Source organism: Corvus hawaiiensis, chromosome 6, assembly GCF_020740725.1.
Source record: "Corvus hawaiiensis isolate bCorHaw1 chromosome 6, bCorHaw1.pri.cur, whole genome shotgun sequence".
Lineage (NCBI taxonomy): Eukaryota > Metazoa > Chordata > Aves > Passeriformes > Corvidae > Corvus > Corvus hawaiiensis.
In genome coordinates, this window is record NC_063218.1 from 26,018,212 (window position 1) to 26,030,856 (window position 12,645).

Consider the following 12,645-nt stretch of genomic DNA (forward strand, 5'->3'; position numbering starts at 1 on the left):
ACGGCTGGTGTGTGCTGCGAGTGCCTGTGAAACACAGCTCCGTATGGCCTGACAGAGGTCCCAACCCCAGCTACAACAGCAGTACACTGTGGTCATGAACAACTCATAAATCACAACATTTCACTATTGTATGCCTGAATTAGAAAAAATTAATGAGGGAGGTGCACATCTGCAGTGCTTGTAATCACCAGGAGTTCCTGTCACACATGGAAAGCAGCTCTGCTATTCCACAGTAAGTAGCATAACTTCCCATGCAGTACCCTGGTTTCTGCAGGAAGAGCTATCTGAAATTTAAACCCATCAAGAACTACTTTTGTAGTAGTAAAAGAAGAAGAAGAAAAAAAAGACTTTCTGGATCTTCTGTAATAGCACAAAACTGTTAAGCTGTAAGAATGATAGATTCACTTTGCAGACAGGAAACATTGCAAATACTTTTGAGAATTCGTTTTCAAAAAGTTGCCAAATGCCTAATAAGGGCAGCCGGGCCCTCAAAGGTGTGTCATTTTCCCTGTGTCTTTTTTCACAGCAAGCAATACCGGAAGGGGCTAATGACCCATGCTTGGGAAAACCCAAATCCAGCTCCTTCATTCCTCAGCATCTGTATCCTACTCTTTTCCTAGGCTGCTTCTGTCTCTTGTCTCTTACCAGCTGTATTTTCTCTCCCTGCTGCCAGTGCCAGGACCAGCCTGTGGTGCAGCAGGAGCTGTGCTTGAGTGTGGCAGCAGCCTGCACGTTCCCTCTGTTACTGGAAGACAATAATAGAAAATGTGACCGGTAACTTCAGCTGAGCAACTTCTAGGGTTCGCTGCAGGCAGAAACATTTTTAAGGGGCTGCTTTGTGCTCTCCAGGAATTCCTGGTGGGGACTCCAGTGAAAAGCTGCTCCATCTCATCTCTGAGGCCTCACAACAGACTCAGGCTCTGGCTGCCCGCTGCCCACCCTCGGTAAAGCAGGAGTTGACATGCACAATGCCAGTACTCTTTGCCAGCATTTTAACAAATGGCCTCTCATATGCCCTTGGGCTGTCACAAGCCCTCTGCAGTAGAGGGGGTTGTATTTGTAGAAATAAGTGGGAGAAGAAGGCAGTGCTGCTTATTTTCCAACAAATGCATGTTAAATGCTCCTTCTGGAAATGTCTATACTTTCACTCATTCATTATTTGAGACCAGATTAATATGGCACAGTGTTTTGGGGAAGGAAGAGGGATGGAACATCGTGCTTAAGTACAAACGTTTTTTAAATTCCTGAAACTCAGTGCAGCTTGTATCTCTTAAAAAACTGCCATGTTTGTGTCGCCCTAGTGGTGAGTCTTTTCCAACAAGAGCAAGGTAGCAGTATGCTTGAAGGCTTAGAACAGATCACCTCCAGAGTCCCTTGTTGCTTGTAACATAGGAGTTCTCTGCGTGAGCACATGGTGAAGTCACTCCCCATCCAATGAAGAGATCTTAAAACCCCAAGCCCAGAAATTCACTATTCCTTGTAAGTCTTTTGTACTAAGCATTTGCTTCCCCCCTTTTTTTCTGCTGCATGACTCGTGTGATGTCCCAGCTCCTCCTGCAGTTGTGATACTACTTTACCTGGACACCCTGTCTTGGGGATTTTTGCATTCATGCTTCTCTGGAGACTCCTTCCACTTGGTGGGACAGAAAGAGAGGGAAACAGTTTTTATTCTTCATCACAGGGTGCATCAGAGTCCCAGGTTCTTCCTGATCTGCCCCTTTCTCTGTGAAAATGAGTCTGAGGGCTTACTTTCCATCACCTGGCTCAAGCCCCACCAAACATGTATGGGGCAGGTTCTGTGTCTTTGCTCTGCTGTGCTTCCCCAGGTTTGCCCAAGCAGGGAAGGCAGCCAGCCAAAACTGTCAGCCTGAGCTGGAAATAGCAAGGATGGGGAAAGCTGGCAAGCGATTTCATGCCAAAATTTGAAGCCCAATAATTTACCAGAGTTGGTAGTAGCCCAAACAGAGATCAGGCCCCGATTGTCTGCAGTATTGTGTGAGCGTATGTATTGTGTATGTGTGTGTATATATATCCACCCACAAAATGAGACTGGTTATCCTCGAGAGTTGGTTATGTACATGAATAAAGGTAGAAGAAAGGAAATAATATTTCCTATCTACCAGATGGGGCATTGAATTTTGTGTGGTTATTGTGATTGTGTAAATGAAGTAATTGCATGCACTGAGTGTATTTTTTGTGGTCAGTATTTTTAGGGACTTAAAATTGGGAGCATGAAAATACATAGCTGTTAAAATAAATAATCTCTATTTTAAAAATGGCATTAAAAAGATAAATAGTACACAATTTACTGGGGGAAGTAAAGGAGGGAGACAGAACATTACTGACGGCTTCCTGGCAAAACAATTTAAGACACTAGAATACAAGCACCAAGCTGACACACAGATAAACATTGTAAGGGCACTGGTGTAATGAAGAATTTGGGTGGAGCTGCCTGCTTCCAACTGCTTGAACAAAGAAACTAACAAAGGAAAAATTACTAATTTTAAAAGTAAGCTAAAGAGAAAGCTAACAAAACATTGGACTTAGCATTTTAAAAAGAGACTAAGCATGATGTTGCAGAAGCACTTTCCAACTAACTAGGGTTGGATGCTGAGGAACAGTATTCTCTACTAGAGATCACAGATGCCTACATGTTTTCTTTCAGTCCTGTGTAAGGTGTCCATGCTGAGGATGTAAGTAAACACGCACATTTGCTTTGTAATTTTGAAAGCATTTTGAATAGTAAGTACATTTCAGTTAGGAGCTGTGGCAATTGGGGAAAACAATTATTTGAGCTCGTGAGCTCAAGTAATCTTGAACTACTGTGCTACATATTTTGCACTAGGGGTGTCACTCTCAGGAAGTCTACACAGGAACATCTCAGGCATTCCCACTGATCCTTTCCCACTTGTGTATATTAGAAAGACTGGACCAGTGACTGGTAGGTCATTGTCAGCACTCCATTCCTGCCAGGGCAATAACCCAAAAGGTCATCAGCAAAAAAATCCAAGCCAGAGCCAGGCACTGAGGGGGTCACCAAGCATTCAAGGATTTTATAGTCAAAACTACCACATGTGTGAGTACAACAAGTGGTGTTGCAAAACTGTGAGCCTGTGTTTCTAATGCACTTATTGGAATTAGTAAGGACCACCGCTGTTTAGTCAAAATCTCTGTGTCATAGACTGACTCTACTTCAGTGTCATCAAGGTGTCAGCCAAAAATTCTGAAGTGGCAGTAAGATTTGCTATGGAAGAATCCAAAATGTGTACAGATTTTGGCCCCCTTTCGGGAAGGGGCTAATTGTGGAGTACAGTACATGTTGTTGGCCTTTTTTTATTTTTAATGACTCATATTTTGGACCTTATTCCTGTTTGTCTTTCAATGCCAAACAGAAACTACTATTTAGGTCAAACTGCTGTTGTGGTACTAATAGAAGCAGACATCAGTTTTGTCGATGGATTTCACAGCTATGCATTTTCCAGAGTGAAATTCCCTCTCTAGGCTACTTCTGACATTTAGCTGTGATGGTGTTAATACCAATTTCTAGTGCTGCCTCTGCCATTTTACTTGCACACGCTCAGCTGGGGAATAAAGCTGGGGAGCTACCTTTCAGCTTTTTTTTTTTCATGGAGGCTCTGAGTACAGCATCTTCTCCCAGATCCAGCTTTCGGGCGACTTCATGCTGCTGCTGCATGGTCCCAGCTCTTTTCAGCTCTTCCTATCCACTGGTGTGATCCTGCCTCTTGGCATGTTCCTGGCTGCTGCCAGCTTTGCTATGTTCTGCTTCTCTACAGGGCTTTTTTCTAACTCTGACTCCCCAGGCTCTTGCCTACTGCTTGCTGATGAGTGACAGCTTTGGAGAGGAGCCTCAGCTCATGCCCAGAGGTTTTTAGCCTGTGTTCTGGTCCATGCCTCGACTAAGATGCCTCTGCAATGAGGCTTGCTGCACTGCTGCCCTGGAACCAGTGCCTCAGGCATGCGTGGGAAAGGGAGACTTGCCAGCTTACGTACCAAAAGGCTGGCACCAGCAAATGAGGTTGCTGCAGGCCTCTCATCCCTTCCCATCAGGTAACAGAGTGAATTGAAGTGTTTCTGCAGTACAAAATTGACACAATTTAAGCATCTTCCCTTTACAAGAGCCACCAGGACCCATTAGATGGTCCTGAGCATTGGAACTGTTAGATAAAATTAAAGGGATATGGAGCTGGTTTGGTTGCTTGCTGGTGTAACTCCATGTGTGCAAGACTTCACTGAATTTCCTCCAGTTCTCATCATCTGAGTATTTGGCTCTCCACCTTCAACTCTGAGCACTGAGACTTCTGAAGATGGATCTTTAAGCCTGTTTATGCACAGATGGTCAGATCCTGAGCTACAGCCAAAGATATGGGCTGAGAGAGTACAAAAATGGATTTAGGTACCTTTGAATTTCTGCCTTATCTGTATTATTTTGCTTGCTCTGATTAAAATAAATAATACTTTAACTTGCAGAATAGCCAAACATGAGCTGGTTAGCAATCCCAGGGTCTCTACTACCAGCTAATGTCTGGAAGGCTGAAAGTACGTCTTAAGGCTGCTATTTTCTTCCTTTCCATCCTCAGATTTTTCTCCAGGTAAGAGGAACCCTAAAATTACTTGGTTTTTGTTCACTTTCTGAGAGGGCTTTGCTAACAGGAACAGCATGACTGAGCAAGCCTGACAATTAGGTTTGGTTTTACTTGCATAGATAACAAGATGGTTTCTGTGAAATTTCCCGATCTCTTTCAAACTGATCCTCTTTTACAGTACATGTATGATATAAAATCCACCACTGCATTAATTTTTTCTGCTCTTCTTGGTTTTGTCTCTTGTTTTTGTGTTTGGTTTTGTTCAGTGGGATTTTCTTTCCTGGTCAACTGTTCCACCCAAACTTTCCACGCAGAACAGGTGATGCCGCCCTGAAACTCTCATAACAGAAGGATGTTCTTACCACTTATTGCTTTGAGTTGCTTGTCATGCTCTGAATTAACAGAAGTTAGTTGCAGCACCCACATTTAATCGTAACTGTGCATATGGTTTAGCTCTCACAGATAATAGGGATGAGTATTTAGTAGCTAGAAAGAGCTATTTCACTGAGACTTTGAAGCAGACCGTTCAACCCAGAGCTAATGGCCTTTCAGTAATAAGGATTTACTTTATTTTACTGCCTTGTAGCTACAGTGTTATGGTACCCAGACTTGGGATTATTCCGTCGTCCTTTCTGCAAGTGGCTGCAAAGGGCATGGAGGGAGTGGAGAAGGCACAGCTGGTCAGCAACTAATTCTGTCCCCTCCCCATGCAGGCCTTAATAGTAATGAAGGACCTTGGCAGAGAGGAGAGCAGACAAACATCCAGTACGTGTGCATGGCGTCCCTGCTCACAGCCTAAATTAACTGACAGATATCTAGGCTCCAAAACAAGTATTTCCAGCGCATGGGAATGGGCTAACCTTACCTCTGGGATCACAGCACAGGAGAAACAGGGTGCAAACTTCTCAGCATCACCAGAGCAGCCTGGTGGCTGTCTGGTGGGAAAAGCAGTCATACACTGCTCGGTGCCCCAGAGAGGAGGTAAAGCCTGCAGACTCAATGATGACCTGAGCCTAGTGATAAGCCCTGTTCAGCACTGTGCCACAGCTGAGCCCTTTCCATCACTCACAGCCCTGAGCAGCCATCTGTCTGTTGCTGCAGCCACTGGGTTTGCTAAGTCAGTCAGGACTTCTCCCCATAGATTCCCGCTTTGCTTCTAGAATGACTGTTTTCTCTGCCCTGCCTTGCAGAACCATCCCAACTCCCCCCATCATGTTCCCTCCTTTACTCTTCCTACAATGTTTTTAGAAATTTACATGAGCTATCCAATTGCCTCACCCCTCGGTGAGGGAAGTTGGACTACAGAAGTCAATAGACTGGGATCTGTTTCTGCCCAAACTGGTTCACCTGGATGCTGGTTCCCAACCAGACTTCCTGTGAGGTGGGAAAGGGGCAAGGCAAGAAGGAAAAGTAGGAGAAATCAGGAGCAGCAAGGCTTGTTCTGAAAGAATTAGGGGAAAATTGCTCCAGGCAGGGAGTCTGTGTATCTATCCCTGGGAGCTGGGGTGATGTACAGCTGATGGACAGCCTTCCCTTTCTCCTCTGTGTGCTCCCCATTCCCAGGACAGTTTTAGGGCACTGGACATCCAGTGAAGAGGAAGAGGTGGATTAGGGGGAAGAGGGAGCAAGAAGCCAGCAGAGGACTGGCAGCACCTGATGAGTCTGCAGCATGGGATAGCAGTTACTTCTCCTCCTTATTCGGGGAACAGCCCTCTGTCAAGTTCTGGTCTTCCCCTGCTATGCTCGTTGGCCACAGAAGATCCTGAGCTGGAAGAGACCCGTAAGAACCATTGAGTGCACCTGTTACCTGTGTTTGCCACAGAAAGGTTTTCCAGTCTGGCTATCAAGAAGGCTCTTTCCATCTCCACTGCACTCAGACCCTGGTCTTTGAGGGAGCTCTCCCTGCGAAGCCTAGGCTCAGCCTAACACTTTTAACCACCCCTACCAGTGTTTTTTTCAGAAGCCATATTTATGACAATATATACATTAGATACAGATTGCTTAATTTGCATAGGTGCCAGACACAGAGATGCACAAAATTTGGCAGGTAAGCCCAGACACAAGGGGTGTGAGTGTTGCAAAAGGGAGGAGACAGGGCCCTTGTTTGTGTACTTGTGGGGATTGCTGCTGGCAGGGCCAAATGGGTTTAACTGGAACCCAAAAAGTTTCAGATCAAAGCTGTGAAAGGGCTTTAAAACACATTCTGCTCTCCTCCTGCACTGCACCAGCACTCTCTTATGCTTTGCTTTAAGCAAAACCTTTGACTGTGGTCAAATAATTATGCATGTGAAGAAGGTGCCACATGAGGCAGCTGCAGCAGGTTTTGGCAAATCAGCCAAGTGTGAGACATCCTGGTGGAACCCTGTCAGGTTTAACAGTGATGGTTACACACTGTCTACCTCCCATCTTCCCCACCTCACTGCCGGGGTCCTTGCACTAGCAGTGGCCAAAGCAGGGGCTTGCTGCCTCAGCCCGCACAGTCCACCAGCCAGACTTGGAGAAATTGCCCTTTTCAGCATCTGCTTTTTTTTCCCCTGCTGCTGGGACTGCTGCTGGGACAGACGGCACTGGGAGAGGGCACAGCAGACATGGGGGAGGTAAAGCGTTACAGATTGTTGCTGTTCAGTTCATCAGAGCCTATCTGTCAGGGCCTTTAAAATGCATTCAGTCTCAGTACAAAACAAGAGGCTTTAGTTTGATGCTATTTAGTAGGATCTGCTAATAATGAACCAAAAACTTGGACAGGCACGTCTGCCAAATCTAGCTAAGCAGTTCAATGCATTAGCATAACCAACTTGCTACTCCTCCCTGCAGAGTCGAACAAGATGGGTAACACATCTCATCCCTTCCCATTCACAGCCCAGGGTTTTGTCTCAAGCCATTAAAAATGGTGGCCTCGTGCAAAAACACCAAGCTGTAAATGAGGATATCCCTCACAAATGTTCAAATCCTGCTCTGCTACCTGGCAAAAGAGACTAACATTTTGTGACTATGATACCGCAAGAAAGGGAGATCCATTAGAGTTTTGCAGACCCTTTCCTCTTGAATGAGAGGATCTATGTAGAGTTTAAGATGTCTTAAATTGTACACATTTTAGCTGATTTGTCTTGAGTTTTCTAAGTGGAGACATGGCAGAAATTTGCTGAAAAGCTAATTGAAATTTTGCCTGTTGGCAAAAGGCCAACTATGAATAATTATAGCAAAGGCAACTGTTGACAAGTGAGGTTACTTAAACCCTCTTTGATTTCATCACTTGTTTTTGGTAAGCAGGAGGCACATCATCGGAAATTCTGCTGTCTGAGGATGACAGCAGATTGGGGATGTGGTTATCTGCCTTCACTTACTACATTCTGAACTCTCCCTCTCAGAGGCTGAGTGGGATGGCCAGAAAATAGGGAGGATGTGGTTTCTGAATTCTGAATCATGACAGTTTTCCCCCAATACTCTTACCTGTAGTAATTAAAAAATTCCAGTCTGGTAATTAGACTGTAGTTGGTCTCGGGCTCTATGGGCCTTGACACTAGCTTCTTAAATTTCAGGACTAACCAGACTAATGAAATTGAATTTTTTAATTAAAAGTTCTCCTAAACTGATACTCAATTGGAGGCCAAGCTGAGCAACTGCATTTTAGAAGTCATTCTGTTACTTCCACTTCTGTTTGCATTTCTTCCCAAGGAACTCTTAAGTCCCACACTAATCCTTTTTGTAAAACCTTGCAGTAGAGTCAGATCCAGGCTACACACTAGAAATAGGTAATATGAATGAAAATATTCCAGCAATTTTATGTTTGCTATTTCAACCTGTGTTTGAATAGATGACCTTCAGAGACCCCATCCAGCCCTGTTTGTTCCACTCTTCATAATATCCATGGGAAAATGATGACTGAAAAGTGGTGGGTGCCTCTTGCTTCCAAAGATTTATTCCTAGCTGGTAAACAAGTTAACTACATGTGTAGGGAAAAAAAAATCAACCAACCCCAACCAAATAACCAAAAAATAACCCCAAAAAAAGCTTAGGAGGCCTCCAGAACCTTAAATATGTACCTCAGAATTGCTGAACACTATTTCTCTATTTTAGACAGTAAAGATATGATTACTGTTTCTTCTCAGATCAGGCTAAAGCACTTGGAAGGGAAATCTGGTACTTTTGTCGGTTTTTACCCTAGTCCTGCCTGTCTAGGGAGTTGAGCTGGTACTTGGGTCACTTCTCTCCTGCATCTGGGTAACAGCAAGTGAACAAAGCCTCAAGTGATGAGCAGTGGTTCCTGCAGGACCCCAAGAGGTGGCTTTCAGAGATCTCTCAGCAGATGACAGATCCTGGTGACAGGATTATTTTGGTCCCTGATTAGGACAAAACAAGCATGCAGTGCATCCCACAAATATTCCCCATGAGAACTTGTGCTTACAGCCTGAAGTTCTGCTGCACTAAGCACCAACTCCAGTAGTATGCACAGCACTAGATACTGGTGTAGTACCTGATCCTCTGTGTAGTTTAACACCAAACTCAAATTCATTCATACCTTCAAGCTTCACTTGATTTAATGATGACCTCTTCTAGTGTTTTCTCAAGTTAGCGATTAGCTGACACATATAAATCTAATATTAACTGTGATATTAACCTTTTTCCTGGCTACTGTTCAGCTTATCTCTGAAATTCATTTTCAGGCTTTGGACCACTCTTACCCTGAAAGCTGAGCAACACTAAAATGCAGCAATCTTACCGTCACAGTACATCTTAAACTGCCTATACCTCATGGAAAAATCTGACAGATGCCTTCCTTAGAAATGCTTTGGTTTAGGTATGTCATTCTATTTTGTTTCTTTAATACGTTTCCATGAAAACAGGGTCATGGTTTAGAATTTAGTCTTCTATGTATTCCTGACTTCAGTCATAACCTCTGTCCACATCAACATTAGCTAGGACATCATCTTTGCAGCATACACCAGATTTGAAAGAGATATTTTAATTTTTTTTTTCTGTAAAGATCTGAAACCTAAGCAGAAAAATAATCAAAGTTTTCTCATCCTTTTAAATTATTCTTAGTGTGAATTGATTTTGTGGTATTGATTCTAGGAATACTGTCTGTAAGCAGTTATATTTTGTGCAGTATATTACATAGTAAAAACAATTCAGTGCATGTATTTATAAAAAATAGAATAATTCTTTTATACATATAACACATGCCCCTACATACACACACATAATCATAGAAATTCAGTCAATCAATGTAGCTCCTGGTTACATTAATGCATTTCTTTTTCTATTCTGTGTTGTCACTAGAAAAGATGATAATGGCCTTGCAGTTGTCTTTTTCAGTGTAGAACAGCGTATACATTTGAAACTCATTGGGAAAAAACACCTCATGAATTTCCATGCATAGCTGAAAAGCTGAGTAAGAAAACGGGCGAAAGATGCATTGTAGCAACCAACACACAGAATAAACCAGGCAGCACTTTATACATAAAGTTACATATTCACTACAGGAAGGTGGATTTAATTCAATGTCAGAATGCCATCACCTGCCCTAGCTGAAACGACACCTTATTTTGGTTTTAAGGCGGTTGCATTCGAGCTCTTGAAAAAAAGAATCCCAAAATAAGTAAACCTACTTTCCCTGGAAATTTGCTGATTCTTCCTTGCCTCAGAAGGATCCAGGAAATGGTAGACATATACATACTCCAAATTTAAGTCCAGAGCTTGATTAATAGGCTACCTGACCTTTCCCAGGGAGACACAGCAGCGAGGGCTGGAGAGGGCCAGTGCAGGGAAGAGGGGCTGCACAGCTCCTCGGGGCTCTCCCTAGCTGGGACAAGAACTGCATTCATGCATCATAATTTCTGAACTGCATATTTTCCAGTCTTTTATGAGTTGTCTGCTACTGCTTAAAAGTTCACCTACATGCTGGTTTTGGGATTCATTTACCTGTAGATCAGTTCAGAAAGAGGTGGTTATATGGGTATAAGCTATAGTGCTAAAAGAATCGTTAGCCTAGTATAACTGTGTTCACCCCAGCAGGGTAGGAAGTAATTTTAATTATATTCTTAAGTTAAAACATTACAAAAATGTGTATAAATCATTCCTGGGAGCAAAGATAACAGATGAATGAGCTATATTGCAAAAGCTGGTTGAAATACTTTAGTGTTTATAGTGCTAATGTTGGTACTTTAGAATAATCTGCATTGTAACTTAAAAATAAATTCATTAATCTTTCAATTTATTTTAGTTGTGATTATTTTGTCCTCAGCTCCCTTGTCAATATGTGGCTGCTTAACACTAATTAAACTGCATCTTATGAAATGCATTTATGCAAGATGGTTTCTTCCCATGAAGAAGACAGCTTCCCATGGATTGCTTTAGTCCACTTGGAATTGCAGGTTGGGACTTATCTGCCTCACCAGGATAAGGAGAAAAATTTAAGTAATTTCACTTGAGGTCTTGGTTAGTATTTTTTACCACCATGAAACAATCTAAGAATTAAAGGATGACAGAAAACCCCCTCAAATCACATTTTCAAAAGCATTTTCCAAAAGTGACTATGTTAGTAGATTTTATTGTCACCAGAAAGCCTCTGGTAATCTTACAAAGCATCTGCAATGAATAATCTTCCCCTCCCCCATCTTCATTTGTTGCCAGAAACAGCTTATAAATGCTCAGTTGAAGACTGTGCCAAATTTTGCTTTTAGGCACACTTGTAAATAGAAAATATTTCCACTGATTTTGGTAGAATTATTCCAGATTTACGCAGATGCAAGTGAAAGCCAAATTTTGCCTGGGCCTTTCCTCATGGGTGCCACTTGGTGCCCTGATCAGCTCCAGAACTGCTGCCTCTGGTGTCAGTGGAAGGCAAGTGCTTGAGCTGAGTCTGCCCATAATTTGACAAATTATTATAAACAGATTTGAACAAATATTTCTTTACAAAACAAACTGGTCAGCAGGCTCCAGGCTTTTTTCTCCTGATGCATTTTACAGGAAATAATATTAAGTTAGCTATTATGAAACTACCCCCTCCTCACACACACATAATTGCTTCCAGCTTGCTGATTATTACCCTTTCCTTAACTGATAGAGTGAGAAGAGAAATAAAAATATCTCCATACAGTAGGCCAAATCCTCATCTGGTATAAATCGACATAGCTCCATCAAAGTCAATAAAATCATCTTGATTTACACCAGTCAAGGAGCTGATGCACTATGATTTTTTTACTTGCTTTTAAAAATAAAACCTTATGTGATTGTGTAACCAACATTGCAACAGAAACCGGCATTTTCTTTTGTGAAGTCAAACATGCCCTCCCTTTGACTTTCAAACATTTTCACTTAGATAGTCCTTCTATAGCTTTTTTTCCCTTCTGTCAGAATGCTCCTACCACCCTGGTGTCATGAGTGAGGTACAAACTGGACTGAAAGATGATCAAGCACAAAATAATAATTTCCTGGAGTAATGAGGACAAAGAATGAAATGCTACCACTACTCTTTCACCCAAAAGAGGAAAGAGGGCTAAGCAAAGTGCAAGATTAAAAAAAATTGTTTCTGACATTCTCTCTGATCACCATTCTCCAATTAGCAAACATATATCAAGAGCTCCAAGAAATTAGTGATTCCTACTCAGGAATGACAGTACTGTAAAGTACTATTGTAGATTAATTTTTTAAAATAATCTTTAAAATATTACAACAAGACTTGTTACAAGGTTTACCAGAGATGATGGAAACTATGTGCTCTCCCTGGACAAACAGATTTCTGAAGTCTTTTTTCAGTGTTCTCTGGGGGCTGTGAAACACATGGTGATTTTTTTGGGAATACTCTTTGTCTCTTGTACTTCTCAAAAGCACAGCGAGCTGTTCACAGCAAATCTTTTACATCCATTTCAGGGACTTCTAGGCATTTCAGTGTGGTACATTGTCAAATAAAGATCTGGTCTTTCCCAAAACCTTAATTTTTTTCACTGGTTGTTTTGATTGATGTGTATATTCAGAAATTAATGATAATTTCAATAGCATCTTGAAAAATTGGAATGATTTCATTGTTAATGCTGACATA